We start from the raw sequence: 27,252 nt of genomic DNA, 5'->3' as shown, positions 1-27,252 counted from the left end.
TAGTGTAGGGAAGTGGTCATGCACTTTGATAGGAGGATTAAAAGCATAGACTATTCTCTAAATGGGGAGAAAATTTTAAAAAAATCAGAGTTGCAAAGGAACTTAGGAGTCCTCATGAAGAATTCTCCAAAGGTTAACTTGCTGGTTGAGTTGGTGGTAAAGAAGGTAATGTTAGCATTCATATTGAAAGGACTGGAATATAAAAGCAAGGATGTAATGCTGAGAGTTTAAACGGCATTGGTTAGAATGTACTTTGAGTATTGTGAGCAGTTCTATGCCACATATCTAAGAAAAGATTTGCTGGCTTTGGAGAGGTTCCAGGAATGATAGGTTTAACATATGAGGAGCACCTGATGGCTCTGGGCCTGTATCTGCTGGAGTTTAGAAGAATGAGAAGGAATCCCATTGAAACCTATTGAATATTAAAAGGCCTAGATAGAGTGACTGTGGAGAGGATATTTCTTCTAGTGGGGGAGTCCTAGAACCATCGGGCACAGCCTCAGAATAGAGGAACATCCCTTTAGAACAGAGATGAGGAGGAATTCCTTTAGCCAGAGGGTAGTGAATCGGTGGAATTCATTGCTACAGGCAGCTGTGAAGGACAAGGTATTGAATATATTTAAAGTGCATGTTGATAGGTTCTTGATTTGTCAGGGCATCAAAGGTTACGGGGAGAAGAACGCTGTTGAGTGGGATAATAAATCAGCCATGATGGAATGGCAGAGTAGACTTAATGGGCTGAATGTCAAAATTCTGTCTCAATGCCTTATGATATTAATGGAGAATCTGGCTGTTCATTAATATTAGGATGGCATGGTGACACGACTGCCTACTCACGCCAGAAACATGGGTTCAGTCCTGATGACAGCTGCTATCTGGATAGGGTTTGTATGTTCTTCAAGTGACTGTGAGAGTTTCCTCCACATGTTCCACATCCCAAAGTCATGCTGATTGGTTAATTACAAACCAGAGAAAATCTGCAGATGCTGGAAATCGAAGCAACACACACAAAATGCTGGAGGAACTCAGCAGACCGGGCAGCATCTATGGAAAAGCATACAGTCGACATTTCGGGCCGAAACCCTTTGGCAGGACTGGAGAAAGGAAGCTGAGGTGCAGATTTAAGAGGTGGGGGGAGGGGAGAAAGGAACGTCAGGTGATAGGTGAAACCTGGAGGGGAGGGATGAAGTAAAGAGCTGGGAAGTTGATTGGTGAAAGAGACAGAAGGCCATGGAAGAAAGAAAAACGGGGGAGGAGTACCAGAGGGAGGTGATGGGCGGGCAAGAAAATGAGGTGAGAGAGGGGAAAGGGGATGGGAAATGGAGAAGGGGGGGCACAGGTTGGGGGCATTACCAGAAGTTTGAGAAATCGGTGTTCATACAGGTACATTACTGGTGGCGGAGTGGGAATCCTGGAATTGTGGAAGTGACTGGGATAGGGACACCAGGATCCTCATCAGTTAACCTCCTGGTTAATTAGTTGGCCATTGTAAGTCGCCTCTGATGTGCTGGTAAGTGTTAGATCTTTTTGGGAATTGATGTAAAGCTTGGGAGAATAAAAAAGAGGATTAGTGTAGGCTTGGTGCTCAGCATGGATTCAATTGTAAATCTGGTGAAATATTCATGGAGAGAATAGAGAAAATGTTAAAGAAATGAAGGGAAGTGATGCAGCGAAGGTGCATGAAAATTGTGCTTGAGGTAGATGATCAGCAATTTGCAGTGGAAGAATACTTCTGCTTCTTTTCTTATTTTCAAAGTTCCTCTTCTATCTTATTGAAACAGAAAATTTTTATGATGTTCGAGAGAGCAGATGTAGGCTGAGGTAGTTAGCGTAGGTTGGGGGAGTAGGGTAAGGAAGGAACTCAGAATAAATGGCCAGCCATTTAGTACTGGAGAGAATAGGTTTCTTCCAAGGCTCTATCCTTGAAAACATTCAAGTAAGCTATTTACGCTTACTTAACTACATTATTTGTGAAAGCACTATATTTGCACATGGGAAAGTGCATTCAATGGCCACTTTATTAGGTATGCACGTACACTTGCTTGTTAATAAAAATATCTAATCAGCCGATCAGCCAAACTGAATGCATGAAAACCTGTCGACATTGTCAAGTGGCTCAGTTATTGTTCAGACCAAACATCAGAATGGGGTAGTAAAGTGATCTAAGTGACATTGACCATGGAGTGATTGTTAGTGGCAGACAAATTGAGCACCTCAGAAACTGCAGACTTCTCGGGATTTTCATACTAAACAGTTGCTAGTTTACAACGGATGTGCAAAAAACAAACAGCCTGCGGGCAAAAATCCCTTGCAAATAAGAGAGCTCAGAGGAGAATAGCCAGACTGGTTCAAGCTGACAGGAGGGTGGCAGTAACTCATACAACCACATGTTACAACAGCTGAAGAACATCTCTGAACGCACAACACATCAAACCTCACAGAGGATGGGCTATGGCAGCAGAAGACCACAAACATACACTCAGTAGCTACCTTATCAGATACAGGAGATACCCAATTAAGTGGCCACTGAAAGCACAAAGCTTACATTCAATAGATAGACATGATGTTATCCATAGGCTTCTATATACAAATGTAATAAAGAAACTTACTCTTGGGAACAAGATCTAACATAGAATAGTTTAAACTTTGATGTTTTAGAAAAAAAGCAGAAAAATATTGAGAATTGTCTCTTAAAAAGGAATTTAAAAATATTTGACATATTTCTACATGTATCTTTGTTAGTGTAAAAAGATGTCTGAATTGAAGAAGTCTACTGGATTATGCAATTAATTCCTTGTATCTATAAAGGGGTTTTGTTGGAGTAATCTAAAACCATTCTTGGTGTTTGGAAGATACACTTTCAAAATGGAGCCCCTTTAGCCAATTCTGCTTCTCTGTCCATGTGAAAAATGTTGACTTTTATCCTTCCATCCACAAACATTTTCATCTTCTCAGCTAAAAATTCCTCCTTCCTATAATAGCTCTTGTTAGTTTATCCCCCTGCTTTAACTCTGGGTTATTCTTGCACATAAACCTGAACCCATGCACAATGGCAGTGGAACAAGCTATTTATTCTTTATCATTGACATTACCTCCACAATGGATTTCTGTCTCATTCTGAAGTGAAACAACAAGATGTTCACCTGAAGTGAGCTTCTCAGTAATAGAACAGTAAGTGATTAGGTAGTGCAAGGCTCATAAAAAGATAAAGTAGAACTATAATACATTCTCTCCATTAATTTGACAGGTAATTTTTCATGAAATATGAAATTTTCCAAGCAATAATGACAACATTCGTCTGTGTCAGCTCCTTGAAACAGTTATTCCGTTTGTTCCACATAGTTGCTTCTTTCACAGATGAAAGCAAACATTGCCTTTCTAATTCTCCTTCAAAAGTGGGTGTTGATTTTTGTCTCCATTGCCCTTACAGACTTTATATTCCAGATTATAAATAACAGGTTCTACATTTTCCTCATCTCTTCCTTTGTGCTTCTATTTGTCATCAACTCTCCTGCCAATGTTTACCCCAGCTACAACAAACCTGATAATTTTGGGCACTTCCACATAATCTCCCTGTAGTATCCCTCTCCGATCCAAGGGGAGCAATAATTGATGCCTACTTGCTGAGTATTACTAAGTTCATTATTTTAGCTGCTGTTCCTGAATGTTTATTCTACACAAACTCCAAGCCCTTTTGAGCCTCAGCCGAAAAATTATAAAAGTTTAACAAAACATTCTTTTGTTTCTGCTCTATCCTTGTAGCCAAGATTTCCACATGGTTTTTAACAGGTTCAGCAACCTGTTCAACTACTTTCAAAGCTTAACGTATGTTAACGTCATGTTGAATTGTTCTTCAAAACCAAGCCACCGACCTAGAAATTCAACTGTGCTGCGCATAGTTTAAATGGAATGTGATTGCCTTTTAGCAAAACATCTATTATGAAATGTCATTGTAACCATATAATCCATTCAGCAGGTAATAAAACTTATAATTGTATGCTTGGGGGAGAGATACACCCACACAAGCAGGGAGTGATGTCAATCCAAGTGCAAATGGCAGGCTACCTGCAAAATTAAATTGTAAATATGTAAACTTGGACCATGCACAGGAAAATAACGGAAGACTATTTGACACACCCCACTGAGTCCCTAATGATGTTAACAATTATTAAAAAGAAGTAGGAGGGAAAAGGCACATGGACGATGGAAAGAAAGTCAAGATCTATCTGGGAGGGAAGGGTTAGATTGATCTTAGAGTAGATTAAAGATTCATCACCAGACCCTGGGCCTATGATTCTTTTCTGTGTTGATGTGTTCTATGTTGTATGTTCTAAATTAATAAAACTGAAAAGTGACAAATTCTAGACTTTGGAAGAGGTCAACATACTGATCTAGTATCTCAAGTCCATTATCGGTCAGTATGATTCAGTTCTATTTGCCTTTATGTCATTTCATTCATATATAGACAACACTAAATTTTGAGGTGATGTCTTCTCTTACAGACTTTCTCCTTCTAATCAATGCCTCAGAAACATTAAGTCCAGAACAGACTATTTAAGTATAAATTGCTTGATCTCTGCAGCCCTTCAACATCACAGTTATCTCTCTAAATTGCACCAAGTGCTTTGACTTTAACACACATCGTGAACAAGACAATTAGAAATACGATAAATTCTATTGAAAACATTATTAATGATTACAAGTCACTGACAAATGGAGAATTGATACTCTCAATCAAAATCTGCATTAAATATCTAGCTACTAATAAGTTATAGCAAAAAGTGGAGGAGTGTTGATAAAGATCCAAAATAGCTACAAGAATAAAAAGCAAAGAAATTCTGCAATGCTTGTGTAACAGTAACATGTACTGTACATCATGTACCCTAGACCCATACTGGGGCTTGATTCTACAATGTTTAATTGCCCAATGGTGAAAATAAGGAAGAAAAACACTTCCTTATAATTTAAAGTTATTTAATTATTCTATTTTTTTTCAATGCGATAGATTCTCATTTTCCTGAACTGGTTTGCAGCAAGGTTAATTTCTGAGGGGTGAAGAACATCCGCAAAAAGATTAACTATTTGGTAACTGAAGTGTAAAGGGAAGTCTGCCTTTTATTATAGTTGCCTTCCTCCTTCACTTGTGCAATTTCATTATGAGTAAACGGTTGAAATCTGATTCAAGCACATATACATTTTGCTGAAACTATAACACAACCAACTGTTGCTTTGAACTTCCAGTATCTGCAGGTTTTCTTGTTTGTTACACAAGCAGGACTATTAGTACTATGTCTCAAAGGAATCAATAATGCAAAACACTAATTAAATTTACATAACCATAGAGAACTAAGCCCTTCTACCCTACTCATCCATGTTGTCCAAATTTCTGACCTGAGCAAGTAGCATGAATTTAGTCCATAACCCTCTTAATCTTTCCCATATATATACACCTAGTTACATGCTTCAGATGTTATAGTTGTACCCAGTTCTACCAGGTACTCTGGCAGCTCATTCCACAGACTCGCCACCTTCTGTGTGTAAAAAAAAATTGTGAACAATTGATTAGGACATATTTGTTTTCCCTGAAGAAAAGGAGTTTGAGAGGTGACATGATAGACGTATATAAAAATATAAGAGGCACAGACAGGGATTCAGAAACAAGAGGAAATAGTGTAGTTTTAAAGTGAGAGCAAGGAGTTTAAAGGGGAATTTGTGGGTAATTTTTTTTAATATAGTAAGTTGTCTAGAATTTGCTGCCAGTCGAGGCAGTTGGAGTTAGATACAATGGCTACATTTAAGCAGGCAAGTAAAAGGCAAGGCACAAAGGATGTGGGCTTCATGTGGGGAAATGGGGTTGAAGTAATTGGCTGAAAAGGTCAGCATAGACATGATGTAGTGAGCGGTATATTATAAATAAAGATACACACATGAATACCTTGGTTAACTGCTGTGTGCAAATCAGTATGCTCGTCCATTTCATATATACATACTACAGTTCATACGTCAGGAACCTTCTGTAGGTCAGATTTGTGTGCACCTGATTTCCTGCTTCACCCATAAAGTCACTGAGAGTTCAGGAGCATGTCATAGGTTGTTGTGCAGGGAGGGGAGGGCACAGAGTGTTTCCAGAATTTCTGTTTTTATTTCAGAAGTTCAGCATCAACACTTCTTTTGATGTACATATTTGATTTGATTTGTACATGTAGTATTGGATAAATGTTCCTTAATTTTACTGTCAGTTTATGCTTTTAACTAATTATTTGTAGTTTCATGGCTCTTTTATAGTTTGTTTTTAACTTTTCATCTTCTTCTATTATTCAACAGTTTTGACCAAGATGGACATTACAAAGCAGTGAAAAACTCCACTGAAGCTTGAGCCAGTTGCACTTCATAAAGACTCACTCACGAGGAAATCTGCAGATGCTGGAAATTCAAGCAACACACACAAAATGCTGGTGGAATGCAGCAGGCCTGGCTGCATCTATAGGAGGAAGCACTGTCGACGTTTCAGGCCCAGACCCATAGTAAAGACTCACTACTCACTTCTTAAACCATAAGGCATAGGAGCAGAATTAGGCCATTCGGCCCATTGAGGTTCTTTGCTATTCAGTCATGATTGATTTATTATCCCTCTCAACACCATCCTCCTACCTTCTCTCGGTAAACTTTAGTGCCCTTACTAATCATCCTTGCAGCCCACTATGATTAAACAAAATGGCTATGGAGACACGATGTCATGGCTATTGGGAACTATTCATCCAAAAAGAATAGTGTAGCTTTGGAACATACAGAAGCAGAGCTAAGGGTGGAATAATTACTGGGCTTCGGACAACACAACCCAGGAGAAAAGGAAGCTTGCAGACAGCAGTAATCATGGCTCATGTCCCTCTAGAATAGATCAAATAGAACTGACTGGCAAGTGGAAGTAAAATTAAAAAACTGCTGATGCCATAGAAAGTTTCTGCTCTGAAATGTTATCTCTATTTCTCTTCCCACAAATGCTGCTTTGACTTAATGCAGTGCTTCCAGCATTTTCTGTTTTAGAATCAAAGAGAAGGCCAGATGGATGTAGTTCCCCTATGAAGTAACAATGTTTTGTTGTGTTTGTGTTTTTTTTAAAATTTGCGCTAGCTGTTTTACACATGACATCTGAATTGCACCAGCATTGGAGAAAGCAATTTCTGCATCATAAGCCATCACCTTCAGGCAGAAGGGCATCATCTCAGAATCAGATTTATTACCACAGTTTTATAGGGCAAGAATTTTATTGCTTTGCAGCAATAGTAAAATTGTAAGACATAAAATCACTGTAAATTACAAAATAAATAAACAGTGCAAAAGGAAAAGAATAATCCTGATGGAAGGTCTGAGCCCGAAACGTCAATTGTTTACTCTTTTCCATAGATACTGCCTGTCAACACAGGGCCATGACTGTGGCTAGGCATAGCTCAAATACCATCTATAAATTTGCTGATGATACAACCATGTTGGTAGAATCTCAGATGGAGACAAAAGGGTGTACAGGAGTGAGATATACCAACTAGTGGAGTGGTGTCACAGCCAACAACTGATGCACCATCAATAACTCTCCGAGACGTGAGGCGAGATATTGACTTTTATTGACTGGAAGAAAGAACAAGCAGCAATTGACCACCATGCTACATCCTGGAGACTGAGGGGTAGGGCTCAGGCCCCAATGGCCTTTATATCAGGGTCTGTGGGAGGAGCCATGGTCAGTGGGAGGAACCAAAGGAGCAGTCAGCAGGGGGGAGCGTGTCCAGACAAGTATATGTAGTTCACCACAACAACCTTGCACTCAACATCAGTAAGATGAAAGAGCTGATTGTGGACTTCAGGAAGGGTAAGAGGAAGGAACACATACCTATCCTCATAGAGAGATCCAGAAGTGGAGAGAGTGAGCAGTTTCAAGTTCCTGAGTGACAAGGTTTCTGAGGATCTAACCTGGTCCCGATATATTGATGTAGTTATAAAGAAGGCAAGACAGTGACTATACTTCATTAGGAGTTGGAAGAGATTTGGTATGTCAACAAATACACTCAAAATCTTCCATAAATGTTCCATGAAGAGCATTCTGACAGGCTGAATCACTGTCTGGTATGGAGGTGGTGGGGTGGGGGTGGGGGGGGCTGCTACTGCACAGGACCGAAAGAAGCTGCAGAGGGTTGTAAATTTAGTTGGTTCCATTCTGGGTACTAGCCGACAAAGTACCCAGGACACCTTCAAGGAGCGGTGTCTCAGAAAGGCAGCGTCCTTTATTGAAGACCTCCAGCACCCAAGGCATGCCATTTTCTCATTGTTACCATCAGGCAGGAGGTACAGAAGCCTGAAGACACTCACTCAGCAATTCAGGAACAGCTTCTTCCCCTCTGCCATCCAATTCCTGAATGGACTTTGGACTCCTGAACAATACCTCACTTTTTAAAAATGTTACTTCTGTTTTTTGCACAATGTTTAATCCATTCAATATACGTATACTGTAATTGATTTACTTATTTATATTGTGTATGTGGCTGTTTATGCAACAATATCATTAATAAAAAACGCTGGAGAGTGGAGCTACATTAACAGGGTTCTTTACTAACTAAAACCGAACTGAACTCATATATACAGATCAATACGTGCCCAATAGCGCATGCTCAATAACATCTTATACAGTAGGCTATATGATTCACTCCTCCCCTTCTATTTGAAAAGTGTATTAACTTTTTTTAAGGTTAAACAAATACTGTATGTGTACTCTTAATATGCAAATGCCCACCAATGTTCACTTAATAACTTAATGATATGAAATTATAACAAAGTAACCTAATAATAATAATTAAAACTTAAGTCTTTGGGGGAGGTCTTCTCAGCCTCCTCTGGGTAACGTCTCCCCTGCAACATTTGCTTTGGGGAATTAGTCTCCACAGGTACATCAAGTGGGTCCTCAGTGCTGATGACAGGCTTATCTGTGGGCGAGGCTGATCGATGTGGTCACATCAGGAGTGTTTGCTTCTATATCCAGGGAGTCCGGGCAAGGTGTTGTTGAATTTTTCACCTGAGCATTCAGGATTTCATCCACATGACGTCTCCATACGTTCTCTCCACCTGTACTCTATATCAGTGGCCGTCAATGGTGGAAATTATACCCAGCTGCCACTTTCAGTCCGGTGATCCCGTTCAAGAACTGACAGACCCACATTGAAGCTCCGTGTGGACTTAGCATTCAAGTGTTCGAACAGTCTGTTCTCTACATCAGGCCGTACATTTGATTTGAGAAGATCTATGTGGGACCTCAGGTTCCTGTTCAGAAACATCATCACTGGAGTCTAGTTAGCAGCTGCATGTACTGCATTATTATAGGCAAGGAGGAAGTTGTCTATCTTGTGTTGTAGTGGTCAATTTTCACGGTCCCTTGCCTTGAGGTCCCTTTCCTGAATGTCTGTACAAATCTTTCTGCCAAGCCATTTGTGGATGGATGGTAAGGGCCTGATGTAAAGTGCTTGATTCCATTGTTCTTCACAAAACTTTGGAATCCTTCAGACAAATTGTCATACATTGTCTGTGTCTATTTGCTCTGGTATGCCATTCCTGGTGAACACGGCCCTCAGAATTGTAATGGTCTTTTCCGATGTGATTGTCCTCATTTTGATGACCCCCGACCATTTGGAATGTGCACCAACGGCGATTAGAAACATAGAGTCCATGAATGGTCCAGCAAAGTCGATGGGCATTCGTTGCCATGGTGATGAGGGCCACTCCCACGAATGGAGAGGGGCTTGTGGTGGTTTGTTCTGGATCTTTTGACATCCAGCGCAGTTCTTGGTCATGTCCTCAATTTGTTTATCGATTCCTGGCCACCACACATCGGCACGGGCAAGACATTTTATCTTCACAGTACCCAGGGGCCCCTCGTGCAGTTCTTCCAGCACTCTGGTGTGTAGTTTGGGAGGAATCACAACTCATGAACCACACATTAGTGTTCCCTGACACACTGACAGCTGCTCCTTCCTCGCTGAGAAGGCTGGAAACTGTGTTACCCTGCGCTGGTCATCCCTTTACTGTGATGTCATACATTTTTGACAACGTAGAGTCATTACTCATTTCCCTTTCAATGAGGCTGTTTGTTACTGGTAATTGTTCAACTATTGTTGTGTGAAAGACGTCTGCTGAGTCCATTTGTGTAGTTACCTCGGAAGTCGGCAATGGTAAATGTGACAAACCATCTGCATTGCCGTGTTGCTTGGTCCCCTTGTGTTCAATGTCATACCTGTGACCTCCTGAGAAAAGGGACCATCGCTGCAGCCTTTGTGCTGTCATCACTGGAACACCTTTTCTTGAGTTGAAGATTAACGAGCAGCTGATGGTCAGTCAACAGAGTAAACTTTTGGTCATACAGCCAGTAACTGAATTTCTTGACTCCCCACACAAGGCTTCGGGCCTTTCTGTCAATCTGTGCTTAGTTGCATTCAGCTGAAGTTAGCGTTCTTGAGGGAAAGGTTGTTGGTCTTTCTGAGCCCTCTGGAAACTTGTGCGATAACACAGCTCCTATCCCATGGGACAAGGCATCACAAGCTAGTCGGATAGGTAAGGAGGGGTCAAAGTGCACGAGCATCCCATCTGAAGTTATGAGTTTTTTAGTTTCCTGAAACGCTTCCTCACAGCTCTCAATCCACTTCCATTGTGTCCCTGCCTGTAATAGTGCATTTAGTGGGTGTAAGACTGTGGATAGGTTAGGCAAGAGCTTGTTCACTGGACCATGATATGCTCTCAGCTGAGACACATTTTCAGGTGGTGGTACCTTAAGCACCGCTTCTATCTAGTCTTGAGACATGTGTAAGCTTTCCTTGTTGATCACATGCCCACAGTATGAAATTTCCTTTTTGAAAGACTCACATTTCTGTTGATTAACTCTGAGTCCATATTCTTGTAACCTGGTGAGCACTTGTTTTAGGTTAGAAAGATGTTTGTCGTCATCCAGGTAACACTGTGCTTGGAATCCCCTGCAGGACCTGGTCCATTGCCCTTTACCAGATTTCAGGTGCTGATGCTATCCCAAACGCCAACCTGTGGTACTGATAAAGTCCTTGGTCTGTATTTATTGTCAGGTATTTCTTAGATGCTTCCTCGATTTCCATTTGGAGGTAAGCCTGGGTCAAATCAATTTTTGTGAAATGTTCCCTTCCAGACAGAGAGGCAAAAAACATCCTCAATATGGGATAGGGGGTACTGTACTGTGTGGAGCACTGGGTTAACAGTCACATTATGCGCACCTTGCTTGGTTTTGCTGCTTTTGTGCTGGAGGTTTTCTTCACCACTGGAACAATGGGCATGGCCCATTCACTCCAATCCACCTTTGACAGGACCCCAGTCTGCTCCAGATTTTTCCGCTCTGCCCCTACTGTAGGACGGATTGCATATGGCACTGGTCTGGCTTTGTAAAATTCTGGACATGCATTTCCCTCAACTTCAATCTTTGCCTTCAAGCCCTGAAGTGTTCCTATTCCTTTCATGAATACTTCCTCAGAGTCAGCAAGTATTTGTGACAGATGTGGCCTGCACATGTGGATGTGTATCCCATCCTCGTCGTGAAATTGTTGTATATGCCCCCATTTACACAACAATATCATTAATAAAAAATGCTGGAGACTGGAGCTACGTTAACAGGGTTCCTTACTAACTAAAACTGAACTGAACACATATTTACAGATCAATACACGCCCAATTGCGCATGCTCAATAACGTATTACTACGGCATAACATAGTCCCATATTATATAGTAGGCTATATGGTACACTTTATTACCAGTATTATATATTTTTTCTTCTATATTATGTATTGCATTGAACTGCTGCTGCTAAGTTAACAAATTTCATGACACATGCCAGTGATAATAAACCTGAATCTGATTCTGGCCTGCTGAGTTCCTCTAGCACTTTGTGTGTGTTAGTTTGAGTTCTGGCCAATCTGGAGATTTTCTCTTATTTGTGAAAAGAATAATGAGGTAGTGTTCATGGACCATTCAGAAATCTGATGGTGGAGGGGAGGAAGTGGAGTATAGATCATCAGTTTTCTGTACCTCCTCCCCAATGGTAGCAATGAGAAGAGTGTATGCCCCAGATAGTGAGAGTCCTCAATAATGGATGCCTCCTTCTTCAGACTCTACCACTTGAAGATGTCCTTGACGGTAGGGAAGGTTGTGCCCACAATGGAACTGGCTGAGTCCATAACCCTCTTCAGCCTCTTGTAATTCTGTTCATTGGAGCCTACATACCAGGCCTGGTGCAGCCAGCCAGAATGATCTGCACCATACATATATAGAAATTTACAAGAGTCTTTCGTGACATACCAAATCTCCTCTTAATGAAGTAGAGCTGCTGGCATTCCTCGTTCATGATTGCATCAATGCGTTGAGACTAGGACAGGTCCTACGACATGTTAATATCCAGAAAATTAAAGCTGCTCACCCTTTGCACCAGTGGGCCTCAACAGACTTCTGAAGTCCACAATCATTTCCTTGGTCTTGCTGATGTTGAGTGCCAGGATGTTTTAGCAAAACCACTCAACCAGCCAATCTATCTCACTGCATAACAACTCATCACCATATTACATTTTACCAACAGTGGTGTCATCTGCAAATTTATAGATGGCTTTTAAGCTGTGGTCAGTCACGTGTGTAAAGAGCAACAATTTATCAAGGCATCAAGTAGTGCCTTGGAGACTTATTATTCAAGTCAGAGGATCTAGGTTTTAAAACACATTGACCAGCATCACCATTAATCTCAAGCAATGGCCCTACACTAATAGGTTTATGAGCGGGTTTTGAACTAGCTTGGAGGCCATTTCTGCTTGGGTTTTACAAACACACAGTGTTCATAACAACATCACTGGACTTAAATAAGGTATGAGCATGCTTAGAAGGATGGCAGATATTTCCTGTCCTTAGGTGACTTAAAGTGAAACTTTATTTTACTGTGCTTAGAGAACAAGGTTCATCACTACATTCTCAAGAAAATCTAAGGACGAGTAATAAATGCCACCTTTCTCTAAGACCTGAAATTAATTAAAAGATGTCAGAACACAAATCAGGAAGAGAAAAAAAAAATAGATGGTGAACGTAACTCATTGTCTGGCTGTTTGCTAATATGCTTCCTGTTACATTTCTATTTCTGCCTTTCCAGAAAAACTGAGGAGAGGAACTATTAAAACTATTAAGTGTGGTTAATTTGCACAAGCTGCACTGCATCACATGACGTGCAAGTTTTATTATATTGAATAGGCTCAGTATATTTAATACTGATAAGTATGTTGCTGTAGGAGCTGTTCCAAGCACCTGATCCTCTAAACCACATTATAGACTTCTTGGAATTTAATTTTATAGGATGGATGTGTTGGCAGTATTTATTGTCCATTCTAAATTGTCAAAAAAGTGAAAGGGAGGTCCATTTTCAAACTGCTGTACTTGCTGTAAAACTACCTTGAGTGGAAGTTTCAGTATAAAAAAGACAGATGTACTTCCATGTAGGAAAGGCCAAGTGTGTAAGCGGAACCTTTTTAAATGCCTGCTGCCTTTGTCTTTCTAGTTAACAAAGATCACAGGTTTCGGTGGTGTTTTCAAAGAAGAAATTATTCTAATGTATTTTACAGCTGATGTTCACTGGAACTACAGTGCTCTGAAGGAGGAGGGAATGAATGTTAATCGTAGCAGACCTGTTAACATTGAAGAGGACTGACTTGCCCTGGATGATGTTAAGGCCCTTCAGTAATGTTGAAGCAGCCCTCATCCAAACCAGTAGAGAATCATAGTCATATAGGACAAGAAAAAAGTCTCTCAGACCAGAAAGTCCATGCCAATCATTAAGAACTTATTCATATTAATCCCATTTATCAATATGTTGTTGGTTGACTTCTATGTCTTGGCAATTTAAGTGCATGTCTAAATACTTCTTAACTGTGATAGGATCTTGATTCACCATCCACTTAGAGGGTCCCAGATTCCAGTCACCCTAGAGTAAAAAGGTTTCTCATTTGGTTCTTCTAACCTGTTACCCTATCCTAAAGCCAAGTCCTCCAGTTTTAAGCACCTATGCCATGGCAATATGTCCCTGTATACTACCCTTCCATGCTCTTCCCCCTCAGGCTTCCTCGTTTCCAAGAAGAAACAGCTTGTTTTGTTTCTTCTTGTTGCGGAAATACTCCAGCCAAGATAACGTCCTGGTGAATTTGCACTGCTCCCTCACCGGTACAATCCTATTCTTCTGATAATATGGTGGCCACTGCAGTACATAGTACCCATCTGTGGCCTTACCAATACTTCGTGAAGTGGTTTCACAGCCTTCCTACTCATATATTCTGTCCTCTGACTGATGCTGACAGGTATCCCATCCTCCATCATCTCAATCTCAGAGCTTACACTGGGGTTCCTCTCTTTCCCAGAGCTCCCTATGAACCTGAGATTCAATGTGTATGTCCGACCCTCATCTGCCCCCCCCAACAAAGGGTGTCATCTGCCACATCTTCCATTGCTCTGCCAGTGTTATCCAACTGATCAATATCCTCCAACTATCCTCCTTGCAGTCAACAACTCCATAAGTTTCATGTTTTCTGACAAGTTTACTTATCGCACCTTCTATGTTCATAGACATTTTGACAGGTCCCAGCACCAATTCCTGTGGTCACGAAAGCAACAGCTCACCATCATCCTCAGCCTTTAGCATCAAGTCAATTTTGAATTCAATTTGCCAACATACCGTGAATTCAATGAGTTCTAACCTCTAATCTTACCAAAATTGTAGATAACATTGAGTGCACTACTCTCAACATTACTCTTTGTTCCTCTTTTGAGAAGTTCAATCAGATTGGTCAGACCAGGTATCACCAAACAGAGTTGTTCTATTTTTCCATTAATCCCTGACTTTCTGGTATGGATCAGTTCTGTTACTCCCATTTTATTTCAATAACTTCCCCATCACTGTTTCCTTTTTTTGAATAAAGTTACCATATTTGCTGCCATCCATCCCCCGGTACCTCACTTGCTATGTTCCCTCTAAGCTGTGCGTGTGTGCGTGTGCACACGTTTTTCAACCAGCGCACAAAGGAAATTAATGTGCACACAGAAGGTTAGTTATCTAAAATAATGTAGTAATTAAACTTATTGAAAATAATATTTTAGCTAAATGTTTCCGTTAACTAGTTAGTCGGTTTTTCAAATACCACAATGCACATCACTAATTTACGTCACCTCACCTTTCCTGTTCTGGTTTGTGCAGCTGCATTGTGGCTGCAGCCATCTTTGGCGGACAGTGTTCCTATCGTAAAGTTTACAAAGATCTGTTTGAAATCCTGTAGATAGCTTACTAAGATGTTATTGAAAAAAATATTTATTCACTATGTCGAATTCAAAAGAAGCAAAGGGCGTGAAGCGCAAAAGAACTGCAAAATTGTTTAAAATTGAATGGCTTAACAAAATAGTAGAAACTGCTACACCGAAAATGTCACAGTAGATAAAAGTTTGCTGTTGACTTTTATAAATCATCTTTGTGTTAATTTAGAAGAAAGGTTTCCTGAAGATGAGGCACAAGAATTGTCAGCTTTTGATTTCTCCCCAATTGCAGATTGTGACTTCACATTTGGCAATGAACAAGTTAACGCCTTATGTTTAAAATATCATGATTTTCTAGGTGAAAATACTGTAATAGTTAGACAGTTTAATGAATTCAAATGTTCTGTGCAAGAAAAAATTAAATCCAAACTGATTTCAAATTTTGCTCAAATAGTGGCTTTTGTACTTCAAAATAAACATTTCTGAGACCTTGCACAGTTGATAGACATTGGGGGATCTTTCTTGCGTCTAGTGCAGACTGTGAGTGAGGTTTTAGCTTAATGAATCAACTCAAAAACAAGCTGAGGAGCCGTTTAGGTGAATGTCATTTGGATATGTTAATAAGAATCAAAAGCTATCAATTGGATGGAAGTTCTATTAGTCTAGATAGAGTTTTCAAAGAATAGGTAAATGCCAAAGACAGGAGAGAGAAAAAAAACACAACTGAGTGACTTAAATATGTATGTTATTTTATTGTTATTCTGTGCAGTTTTATGTCAAATATTTTGTAAACCTACATAAACTGCCATGTGTGCATTCAGTGCACACGTACTTTTGTCACAGGAAAAAAATTTGCACAACACTGACTACTAAAAGTTAGAGGGAACATTTCTCACCCATGGCCAGTGAAGAATTAAATAAGAAAACCTACAATCTCCTTCCCTCCAATTCTCTCTCCAATCTTGGAGATCTACAATCTCCAAATTCCCTTGGGATCAATAAAGTATGTCTGTTTGTCTGTCTTACTTCCCACAGCAGCCTACAATGCATCTCATCCAAGTCCTTGAAATTTATCCACTTGTAAGCCTGCGAAGCCACCCAATCCCTCCTCCTAAAATGTTCTAGTGTTTCACCTATCAGCTCCATAAATTCTCCAACTACCACATCATTTGCCTTAGTGAATACAGATGGGAAGTATTTTAAGGCTCATCTGTATTCTCGCCACTTTGTCACTAATGGTTTTTTATTTCCAAAGTTATTTATCCTTGTATCCTTTGTACATGTGATATGTTTTGGAAATTTCCTCAACCGGGGCCACCAGTGATATCTTATGTCTCTTATTTGCCCTCCTAACTTTGTGTTCTTTTTTTACTTATGCCCCTCTCTACACTTTCCCAAGGGACTTCCTTAGTTTGCTGTCACATTCCTGCCTTGCCTTGTCAGTGGTGAAAAGACTTGAGGATGAGTTGAGCACTGCAGGATACACGATCTCTGATGTGCTTTTGATGTTTACTTAAGTTTGTGTCACTGAGGGTTGAGCAAAGCAAGTTTCTCTTTTTGCAGATAATGAAGAACTGTTTGTTCATTAATCTTGACAATCTTCACCACAATACACAGATATGTATCAGGGTGTACAATTTGGAAACTCTCTAGAGTTACAATATTTTGTTAGGTGATTGAGTGTGATGATATAGCACCCATGCTTTCTTCAATCTTTTTTATGTCTGTGCCAAACTAACGGTATATCTCTCCTCTATCTTAAACAAATTTTGCTTGAAGTATTTTCTAACCTCACAATTACCTATTCAAATCTCTAGTTTTCTGTTTAGTTGATAAACATCTGAAGTACCTTGGAGCCAATTTATGCAAGTACAAACAGGAGAAATTCTGCAAATGCTGGAAATCTAAAGCAGAAAACACACAAAATGCTGGAGGAAATTACCTCGGCCCGAAATGTCAACTGCTTATTAATTTCCGTAAATACTGCCTGACATACTGAGTTCCTCCAGCATTTTATGCAGCTATGATTACTTTATGTTCCCACAGTGTGGTTTCCAACAGAGTTCTGTTCAACTCAAGAATATTATTGACCATATAAACATTTTAATCCTCTCCATATAACATAAGAACATAAGAAATAGGAGCAGGAGTAGGCCATCTGGCCCATCAAACCTGCTCCGCCATTCAGCAAGATCATGGCTAATCTGGCCATGGACTCATCTTCACCTACCTCCCTTTTCCCCCACAACCCTTAATTCCCCTAGTATGCAAATATCTATCCAACCTTGTCTTAAATATATCTACTGAGATATATGAAGTCCACTGCTTCATTGGGAAGATAATTCCATAGATTTAACACTCTCGGGTAAAAGCAGTTCCTCCTCATCTCCATCCTAAATCTACTCCCCCAAATCTTAAAGCTGTGTTCCTAGTTCTAGTCTCACCTACCAGTGGAAATAACTTTTCTGCCTCTATCTTATCTATCCCTTTCATAATTCATGAATCAACACCAGACTGCCTTAGGGTTCAGACGCCAGATTGCTTCCTCGTGGTTTACTCCCGAAGCCTTTCCCATAAGTGGGTATAGCCTCAGGGCAGCGGAGGTTTTAAATCAGAGTTTTCCCTTCTCCTAGGTGTGCTGCCTTCCCAGGCTAATGAGCCCCACTTGGTTTTAAGGTGCCAGTGACCTGCCTTCGCCCCTTTTCCTGTCAGTGTAAACAGTTCTGCCGTGTAAAGGCCAGGAGTTGGACTTGGTTATCAGAGGCTAATTTGAGACACGCCATTGGGAGCACTTTGCAAGGAGTGGGGGCTTACCCCCACTACTACCCCGGATATGACAGGTTAATAATGGGCAATGGGATGACACGGAGTGTTCCACAAAGCTTGCCGGCCTCGTGACCAACAGAAGCTGATTCGCATTCACAATTCATGTGGAAATTTCAAAGCTGTACAGATCTTCTTTGAAAATCTTCTGGTCACCTCATTATAGGAAGGATGTGCAAGCTATGGAGAGGGTGCAGAGGAGGTTTACCAGGATGTTGCCTGCTTTGGAGGACAAGTCATATGAAGCAAGCTTAGCAGAGCTGGGACTTTTCTCTTTGGAGCATAGAAGAATGAGAGGGGACTTGATAGAGGTCTACAAGATTATGAGAGGCATAGACAGGGTGGATAGTCAGTACCTGTTTCCCAGGACACCAATAGCAAACACATATGTACAACATTAAGGGAGGGAAGTTTAGGGGAGACATCAGGGGTAAGATTTTTACACAGAGGGTTGTGAGTGCCTGGAATGACTTGCCAGGGATGGTGGTGGAGGCTAAAACATTAGGGGGATTTAAGAGCCTCTTGGGCAGGCACATGGATGAAAGAAAAATGGAGGGTTATGGGGTAGTGTGGGTTTAGTACTTTTTAAAAAAAAAGGATTATGTGGGTTGGCACAACATGGAGGGCTGAAAGGCCCGTACTGAGCTGTAGTGTTCTATGGGTAATGTCTCATTTGTCAGAGCTCTGAGTTTGTGTTTTGGCTATATAATGCAAAACAAGTATCAAGAAGAAATGGAGTCATAAAGATATAGACAAAGATACTGCCCTTGCGAGACTCCAGACTCAACTGGAGGCTACTGACAGGAATGTGCTTTGTGAACCATGTGGGGAGGACATTAATGGACTTACTGATTGCATCACTGGCTACATCAACTTCTGTGTGGACACTGTAATACCACCAAGGACTGTTAACTGTTTCCCTAACAACAAATCATGGGTCACCAGTGACCTAAAGGCTCTTCTCAACCACAAAAAGAGAGCCTTTAGATCAGGAGATGGGAGGAATTGAAAAATATGCAGAGGGAGATAAAGGAGAAGATCAAGGTGGCTAAAGAGGAATACAAGAGAGAGATGGAGAACAAGCTTGCGTGGAGTAGCACATGGGAGGTGTAGGGAGGCATGAATTACATTAATGGATTCAATCAGCCTATCCGTAGAGCCTTGGAATGCAGCCATGAATGGGTTAATGAGTTAAATCAATTCTTCAATTGATTTGACAATTTCCCTCCCATTCAGACCCCGCTCAGCACAGCAGTTCGGGTGCTGAGGTACCCATTGCTCCTTAGCACCAGTGCCTGCCCTCCTCCCTCCCCCACTCAACATGCGGTTGAACAACACAGGCTACCACTGTCTACTTTCCCTCCTTGCCCTGCACCTACCTCCACATGGCAACTGCTATTGTCCCAATCTTCAACCCCCCTGCCTTCCACAGCCCCCACCTTCCATCAACTCCCCAGTCATCATGGACTCACTTTCACTACTAAGCAGATGAGAAAGGACATCTGGGGAAACCCAGACGCGGCAAAGCATTGAGACCGAATGGCGTGAACCCAAGGCCCTGAGGGAGTGTGCTCAGCAGCTGTGTGGAGTTCTCCAGTTCATTCTCAATCTGAGTCTCAGCCTGGAAAGGGTCCCGACTGCTTGGTAAACGTCATGTGTGGTCCCAGTACTCAAAAAGCGTCAACCAAAAGTCTTGAATAACTACCGTCCAGTGGCCCTGACCTCACACATCAAGAAGACCGTAAAAAGGCTGTTCCTGGCTCACCTCCGATGCCTGGTCAGATCAGCCTTCGATACCCTGCAGTTTGCCTACCAGGAGCACATTAGAGTCGACGATGCTGTCATCTACCTGCTGAGCACAGCCTACTCCCATTTGGATAAGCAGGGCAGCACTGTGAGGATCATGTTTTTGATTACTCATGTGCCTTCAACACCATACAGCTCTCACTGCTGGGGAAAAAGCTCCATTCAATGCAGGTTGGCACTTCCCTTGGGTACTGAATAATGGACAACCTGACTGGCAGACCACAGTCTGTATGGCTTCAGAGCTGTGTGTCAGACATGGCTATAAGCAGCACTGGGGCCTCACACCAGACTGTGTTGCCTCCCTTCCTGTTTACCCTGTAAACCTCTGACCTTAGATACAACACTGAGTGATGTCATCTGCAGAAGGTCTCTCATCGCTCAGCAATAGCTCTGTGTTAAGGGAGGATGAATACAGGGCTCTGGCGGAGGACTTTGTCAAATGGTGCAAGCTGAGTCATCTGTAGCTCAACATCAGTAAGACAAAGGAGATGGTGATGGACTTTAGGAAGAGTAAACCTGCATTGCTCCCTGTTACTATTGATGGTGATCGAGAGGACATGTACGTGGTGAGGACCTACAAGTACTTGGGGGTGCATCTGGATGACAGACTTGAGTGGAGCACAGCACAGAGGCTGTGTACAAGAGGGCCAGAGTTGCCTCTACTTCCAGAGGAGACTGAGATCTTTTGGAGAATGCAGGCTTCTCCTTCACCAGTCTGCTGTCACTAGTGGCATGCTGGGGCAATGGCATTAACACAGGTGATGCCACAAGCTCAATAAACTGATTAGAAAGGCTGTCCCTGTTATAGGAGTCAAACTGGACACACTGGAGGCTGTGGTCAAACAAAAGACCCTACAGAAAATCCTGGCAATTCTGGACAATGTTTCTCACCCTCTGCAAACCACCTTAGCTGAACAGAGGAGCACTTTCAGTAATAGACTAAGACAATTGCACTGCTCCAAAGAGCGCTATATGAAGTCATTTTTACCCTTGGCCATTAGGCTCTATAATGTCAACCTATAGCTGGGTAAGTGATGACCCCTCCTGTTAGACTGTTTGAGGTAGGTTTTTTTTAATTCTTTCTTACATCCCTTCTAATATTTATATCTGTGCACTTATAATGCTACCATGACACTGTAATTTCCTTTGGGATCAATGAAGTATCTATCTATATCCAAGTTATAGCCCATATATTTCAACAGCCTCTTAGTTTCAAGATGTATTATTACAGAGTGATTATGCACAAGGGAGTTAATTTGACTGATCAAGTCCTTGCTGGTTTTCTGAGCAGTTTAATCAGTGACATTGCCCAGTTCTAATCTTGTAAGTGTAATTCCTTCAAAGACCTTTCAAATTTCCCTTTGCAATTTTTGCTTACTTCTGCTTCTTTTGCAGACATTAGGTTTCAGCTAATTCCACTATTATATAGTTCTTCTTCACTTCCTTTCTTCATCTCTTGCCCAAAGTGTTAAATCTTTGATCCCTAGTCCTTCTATCAGTGAAAATGGAAACCGCTTTTGTGTATCTATTTGATCTCACTGATATATATTCACATTGAATACTTCCTTCTCAAACTCTTGCACCAGGAAGAATAATCATAGCTTCTCCAAACTAACATTCTGCCTATAAGCCGTCATCTCTGGACCCATTCTAGAAAATGTCCTCAACACCTTCTCAAGGACATTCATGTACTTCCAAAGTTGTGTTAACCAGAAAGTTATAAGATTAACTTTATTTGTTACATGCACATCGAATCATACTGTGAAATGCATCATTCTGCATGAAAGCAAATCAATGAGGATTGTATGGGACAGCTTGCAAATGTCGCTACCCTTCCAGCACAAACATCGTATGCCCACAACTCACTTACCCTAATCACAGATCTCTGGAATGTAGGAGGATACTAGAGCACAGAGAAAACCCACACAGTCACGGGGAGAACATACAGTCCTTTACGGTCAGTGGCGAGAATTGAACCCCGATCAGCAATCACTGGCACTGTCGTGCCACCCCTTGGATGCAGTTCTCTGGTTATGACTGTACATACCTTATTCAGGTTCAGCAGCATGATTTCCCTGATTTTGTAATCATTCTCTCCATGCATAAAGCCCAAGATCCCATATATTTTGCCAACAAGCTTTCTCACCATGTCTTACCACATCCAGAGGTCTGTACACACTGTACTCACACACCCCTGCGTTCCTGAACACTCTCTTCAGGATGATATTGTTAAGTCTCTTCCCACCCCTTCCATCTTCTATTCTGTCCTATATAAAATTTCACCTTCCTCTTTTCAGCTCCAGTGCAGTTCATTGGCATCAATGTTTTTTGCCATATCCCTGAAATTTTTTTATAATCATCAAATTTCAAAATTTTATGCTGTATCCTAAGAACTAGTCATTTATGACAAAAATACTAAACACATACAGAGCACCACTGTTGAACATCGAGTGCAAAAGAATTACTCATTAAAGCTTACTTTCTGCCCTGATGTCAGACCTATCATGCTAGAAGCCTCAAATTTGTTAACCAGCCTTTTATGTGGTACTACATCAACCTGATTGTTGAGATCCATGTGGAGCAACATTCCAATATTTGATCAAGAGATTCAACTGTAATGTAAACATGATGTGCCTTTCATGCTTCCTCTCCTCAAAGCTCTTCTTGTGCCCATTTTTTTTTCTCCCCAGACTATTGCTACTATAACAGGGAGAATATAGAAAGCCCCTTTGTCCTGCCTAGATCAAGAGTGTTACAATTCCATTTTCTAATCCTCTGGCACTTCCAATGTATCAGTGGGCTGCAATCAATGCGAAAGACCATTCTCTGGTGATGCAGTGCGGGGTTTAATAAGAGCTCAGGTGCTTTCAGGGCTATCTGGTGGGCTGCAATCCATTAGTCAATTAGGCAGGAGTAAATAGGAGGCAAGATGTGGGCAGAGCAACCACTGTGTGAGTGGACAGTTTTGGAGTTGTCAGGCTTTGGTTCAATAGGCTTAGGTGAGAACTGGATTGGGCAAGCACAGGCTGTGGTTATAAGTCAGTTTCTAATAAGTTTATTTTTTTTTCCTGTTAGTACACAGCTAGTGTGCTGAGAACTGGCTTAGAATTAGTGGTATGTTCCTTGAGTGAGATGTAGGAACTTTGGGAGACCTCCAGTGTCCCTGATAACTACATCTGCACAAAGTACACTATGCTGCAGCTCCTCAGATTCTATATTAAGGGACTAGAGCTACAGCTGGATGACCTTCGGCTCATACAGGAAAATGAGGTGGTGAGAGATAGGTGGACACCCCCAAGTTGTAGGAGGCAGGTCCCTGGGTGACTGCTGGGAGAAAGAAAGGGAATAGAGAGCCAGTGCAGAGTGCCCCTGTGGTCATTCCTCTTAATAATAAGGAGATCACTTAGGATTCTGTAGTGGAGTGGGGGAGACAACACTGGCTGAACAAATTATGTTACTGTTGGGGCAGGGCTCAGATACACCAGACCAATTCAGATTTAAAGGCATAACTTGCAGAAAATGCAACAAAATAGGACACATACAAAAACCATGTCGGGCAGAAAAAATAAATGCACTGTACAGGGAAGAGAATAATCTAAAAAGTCAAGTTGCAGTTTCAAGAAGAGCACCAATCTGTATGCTGTTAAGTAATCTGATAATGATGAGAGTGACACAGGACTGAGTAGCCTTAAGATTAATAATGTGAAAACTAACAATACACAAAAAATATGGCTTACAGCAGAGGTGAATGGTAAATTAATGAAAATAAAACTGGACACTGGCTCAGGCATATCAGTCATTCCACAAAATATGTTTGAATGACATATCAAAGATACTGAACTAAAGTCCAAAGATATCCAGCCAAGAACTTATACAGGAGAAAAGATAACTCCTGTGGGAATTACATTCATAACAGTGAAATACAACAGCCAATAAGCTACATTGGTAAAAACAGAGAGCCAGCATTGTGGAGACATAAGTGGCTGAGATGACTACAACTTGATTTGAGGTCGATCCACCATTTTTATGCCACATCCCCTACAAAAGAGTCAACTGAAAGTGAATTAAGAAAGGTACTGGATGAAACCACAGTAGCTAGTGAGCTAGATTGCTTGGAGATTGAAGAAATTCTTTCCAAGGCTGAGTAGAGTCCATGGGCAATGCCAAAGGTTCCAGTAGCTGCGAGGAATGGGTCTACCTTGATCTGTGATTTTAAGGTCACCATCAACCCCAGCTCTGAAAGTAGATCAATACCCACTGCCCAGGATAGAGTATATCTTTGCAAATATTTCTGGAGGAAACTACTTCAATAAAATGGACTTAGCCGAGGACTACCTACAGACAGAGATGGAAAAAGAATCCAAAGTATTCATCTCCATAAATACCTCATAAAGGCCTTAACTGCTGTAATAGTCTTAGGCTACATCCACACTAGACCGGATAATTTTGAAAACTCCGGTTTCGCGTAAAAACAATAGATGTCCACACTATGCGTTTTTGAAAATATCTCTACCCATATTGAAACGGAGATTTCGGCAAATCTCCTCCTACTGGGCATGCGCAGGACACATCTACCAAAAACAAGCGACATGTTTGGTTTCGAATCTCACCATAATAGTGCGTGTTTGTGTAGTTACAGACTAGAAAAACTTAAAACGATGGGCAGCTGTTGGCTCTCGTGCAGGAGAACTTAAAAGTAAAAAAAAACAAATACTGGAGTGTACGGAGGCAACCGACAGGGAGTTCATGGACAAATTGACCCGGATGATGACAAACATTGAAAAACTGACCAACACCATTGCATTAATAAAGCTCCTTGTTAAATGCGTAAAACATGTCTGCATCAGTGTTACCTTGTATTTCCATACAATGTTATATTAGGCTGTTACACATCTATTGTCAGAGAAGTACTTGCATAAATAGGTAAACCACCTTCATACAAGCAAGGACAGAAATCAGGGCAAAGTGAGTATACTTATTTATTCAGTAAGTTATGGGTCAAAGTATTTGGTGAGTACATTTCTAACTCTTCTGGCTTCAGTCTTGTTGCCGTCTGTTCTGAAATTGTTAGGTTGCGTTCAAGAAAACAATGAAATGGCGTGCTGCCATCTGACAGCATTTTCAGATTTCTCCGGTTACCCCGTCCACACTGATCTGCCCGAGCAGCATTTTCAAAAATACCCGCCCTGGAAAGCGTTTCTGAAAAGCTCCAGTTTCAGGGGACGAAAACGCCAGTTTAGTGTGGACGGAGGGTAAAAACGAAGAGAAAAACCTTCAATCCGGCATAGTGTGGATGTAGCCTTATTTTTGAAGTAGCATTTGCACATGCACTGTGGCAGAAAGCTATGGACCAGGTACTGCAAGGCTGTCATGACCCTCATTATTATCTGAATGACATCATTATTACTGGTAATGATGACAAGAAACATTTCCAAACTCTCAAGACATTGTTACAAAGAAACCAACCATCACTTGCTATGGTCACACCAATGTCCAAAGATTACACAAGTGTGCTGATAGAATTCAAGCAGTGGTGTGTGCCTTAAGGCCAAAGGATGCATCACAGTCATACTCCTCTTTAGGACTTGTACAGTACAGTAGCTTCCTGTCGAACCTGGCTACTGTGTTCTACCCCTGGAGTTCATTACTGCAGATCAGAAAGCAACGGCAGTGGAGAAAGCAGTATGAGGTGGCTTTCCAAAAAGTAAAGAAAATGGCGATGTTGGACCCTCTACTCAGGTGTTTATGATCCGCATCATCTAGTAAAGCTTGCCTGTGACTGCTTGCCTTATGTTACATGTGCAGTAATATCACATGTTTTGAGTGATGAAAGTGATCTTACAGCCTTTGCATCACATTCCCTTGCCACTGCAGAGAAAAATTACAGACTTTGACAGAGAGACCCTGAGTCTGGTTTGGGGTGTAAGATGCTTTAACCAGTGCTTCTATGGGAGAGAGCTTACCCTCATTACTGATCCTCAAACACTAGTGTCTATTTTCAATCTACAGGAGGGTGTTCCACCTACAGCAGCAGCATGAATGTAGAGATGGGCTCTTTTTCTTGGAGGACACAACTAAAAGATTAAATTCAAAAGGATGCAAAATCATGGAAATGCTGATGGACTAGTGTGTTTACCCTTGGAAGAGGAAATACTGGAAAAATTTACAAAAGAGGCACAACTCTCGATGTATTCTCCCGAACGCAAACTGCAAATCTCCTTATTAATGTAGAGATGATCCAAAGAGAAACCAGAAACAACCCCACACTGTTTCAAGTCTACATGGCCACTGAAAATTGCTGGAAAGTGCAGCAGGAACTCCAGTTTCCCTACTTTTAACAGCACCAGGGTGAAGCTGCCCTTGACAGAGGTTGCCTGATGGGGGAATTGAGAATTGTTGTACCATCTAATTTGGGAGCTAAAGTGATGGAGGAGCTAGACTCTGATCCTCTAGGCATGGTGTAATTGAAAGCATTGGCTCAAAGTTTTGTCTGGTCCGGGATAGATCAGCAGATGGAGCAACTTGCTTTGCACTATCAGGAGGCCAACATATCCAGAAGAAAAGTAATCAGGGGTTCCAGAACCACTTCCTACATTCCCAGAGTCAACTCCTACAACCACCATGGAGGAAGCCCCAGAACCTGAGATTGTTTCATAGCCACAAGTTTCACCTACCAAGCAGAGTGACAGCTCTGTTCAGGAAAGATATTACCCCACAAGAGTAAGAAACCTCTCCACAGCAATTAAATCTTTAGGCCTGAATGGAACAATTAAAATTTACTAAGTAAAAGCAATATGTTATATATTTTTGAGTTGGAGTTTATAGCTAAGCAGGAAGAAGTGTTGTGTATTTAATATTTCAGTAATATTCTAGATATATTGGCTGATTAGTCATTCTTTGTTGTTTAAATAATTCATCATGGGTTATATGTAAAAGTACATACGTGCATAGCATGTGTCATCACACCAACATGTCATATTTGCTTGTCTCGCTAAAGTAAATGCAAATTTAAAGCACACATTCCCTGTTGCATACTTTTGCCTTCAATTAGTTTTTCATGTTTTATGGAGTTAGTTTTCAATTAGTTTGGAGTTAGTTTTCAATTCATTTTTATGTTTTGGAGTTACAAAACGTAACAAGTACCACATCAGATTATTTCATTATGTCAGTGCGTTGAGGTAGTACAAGGGAAAAAAACAGCAGAATACAAAATGAAGCGTCACAGTATCAGAGAAAATATAGTGCAGGCAGACAAGTAAGTGCAAGGGCATATCAAAGTAAACAGTGAGGTCAACAGCTTA

At 41.1% G+C, this 27,252-nt stretch overlaps 1 protein-coding gene across 1 annotated transcript in view; it reads right to left on the bottom strand.

Moving 5' to 3' along the window:
- Window positions 1-27,252, bottom strand: part of tg (thyroglobulin) — a 350,909-nt gene that overhangs the window by 108,182 nt on the left and 215,475 nt on the right. The gene's annotated exons all lie outside the window — the stretch shown is intronic.

The sequence above is a fragment of the Hypanus sabinus genome, chromosome 1 (assembly GCF_030144855.1).
Source record: "Hypanus sabinus isolate sHypSab1 chromosome 1, sHypSab1.hap1, whole genome shotgun sequence".
In the NCBI taxonomy this organism is placed as follows: domain Eukaryota; kingdom Metazoa; phylum Chordata; class Chondrichthyes; order Myliobatiformes; family Dasyatidae; genus Hypanus; species Hypanus sabinus.
This window is presented reverse-complemented; position numbering and strand designations above follow the sequence as displayed.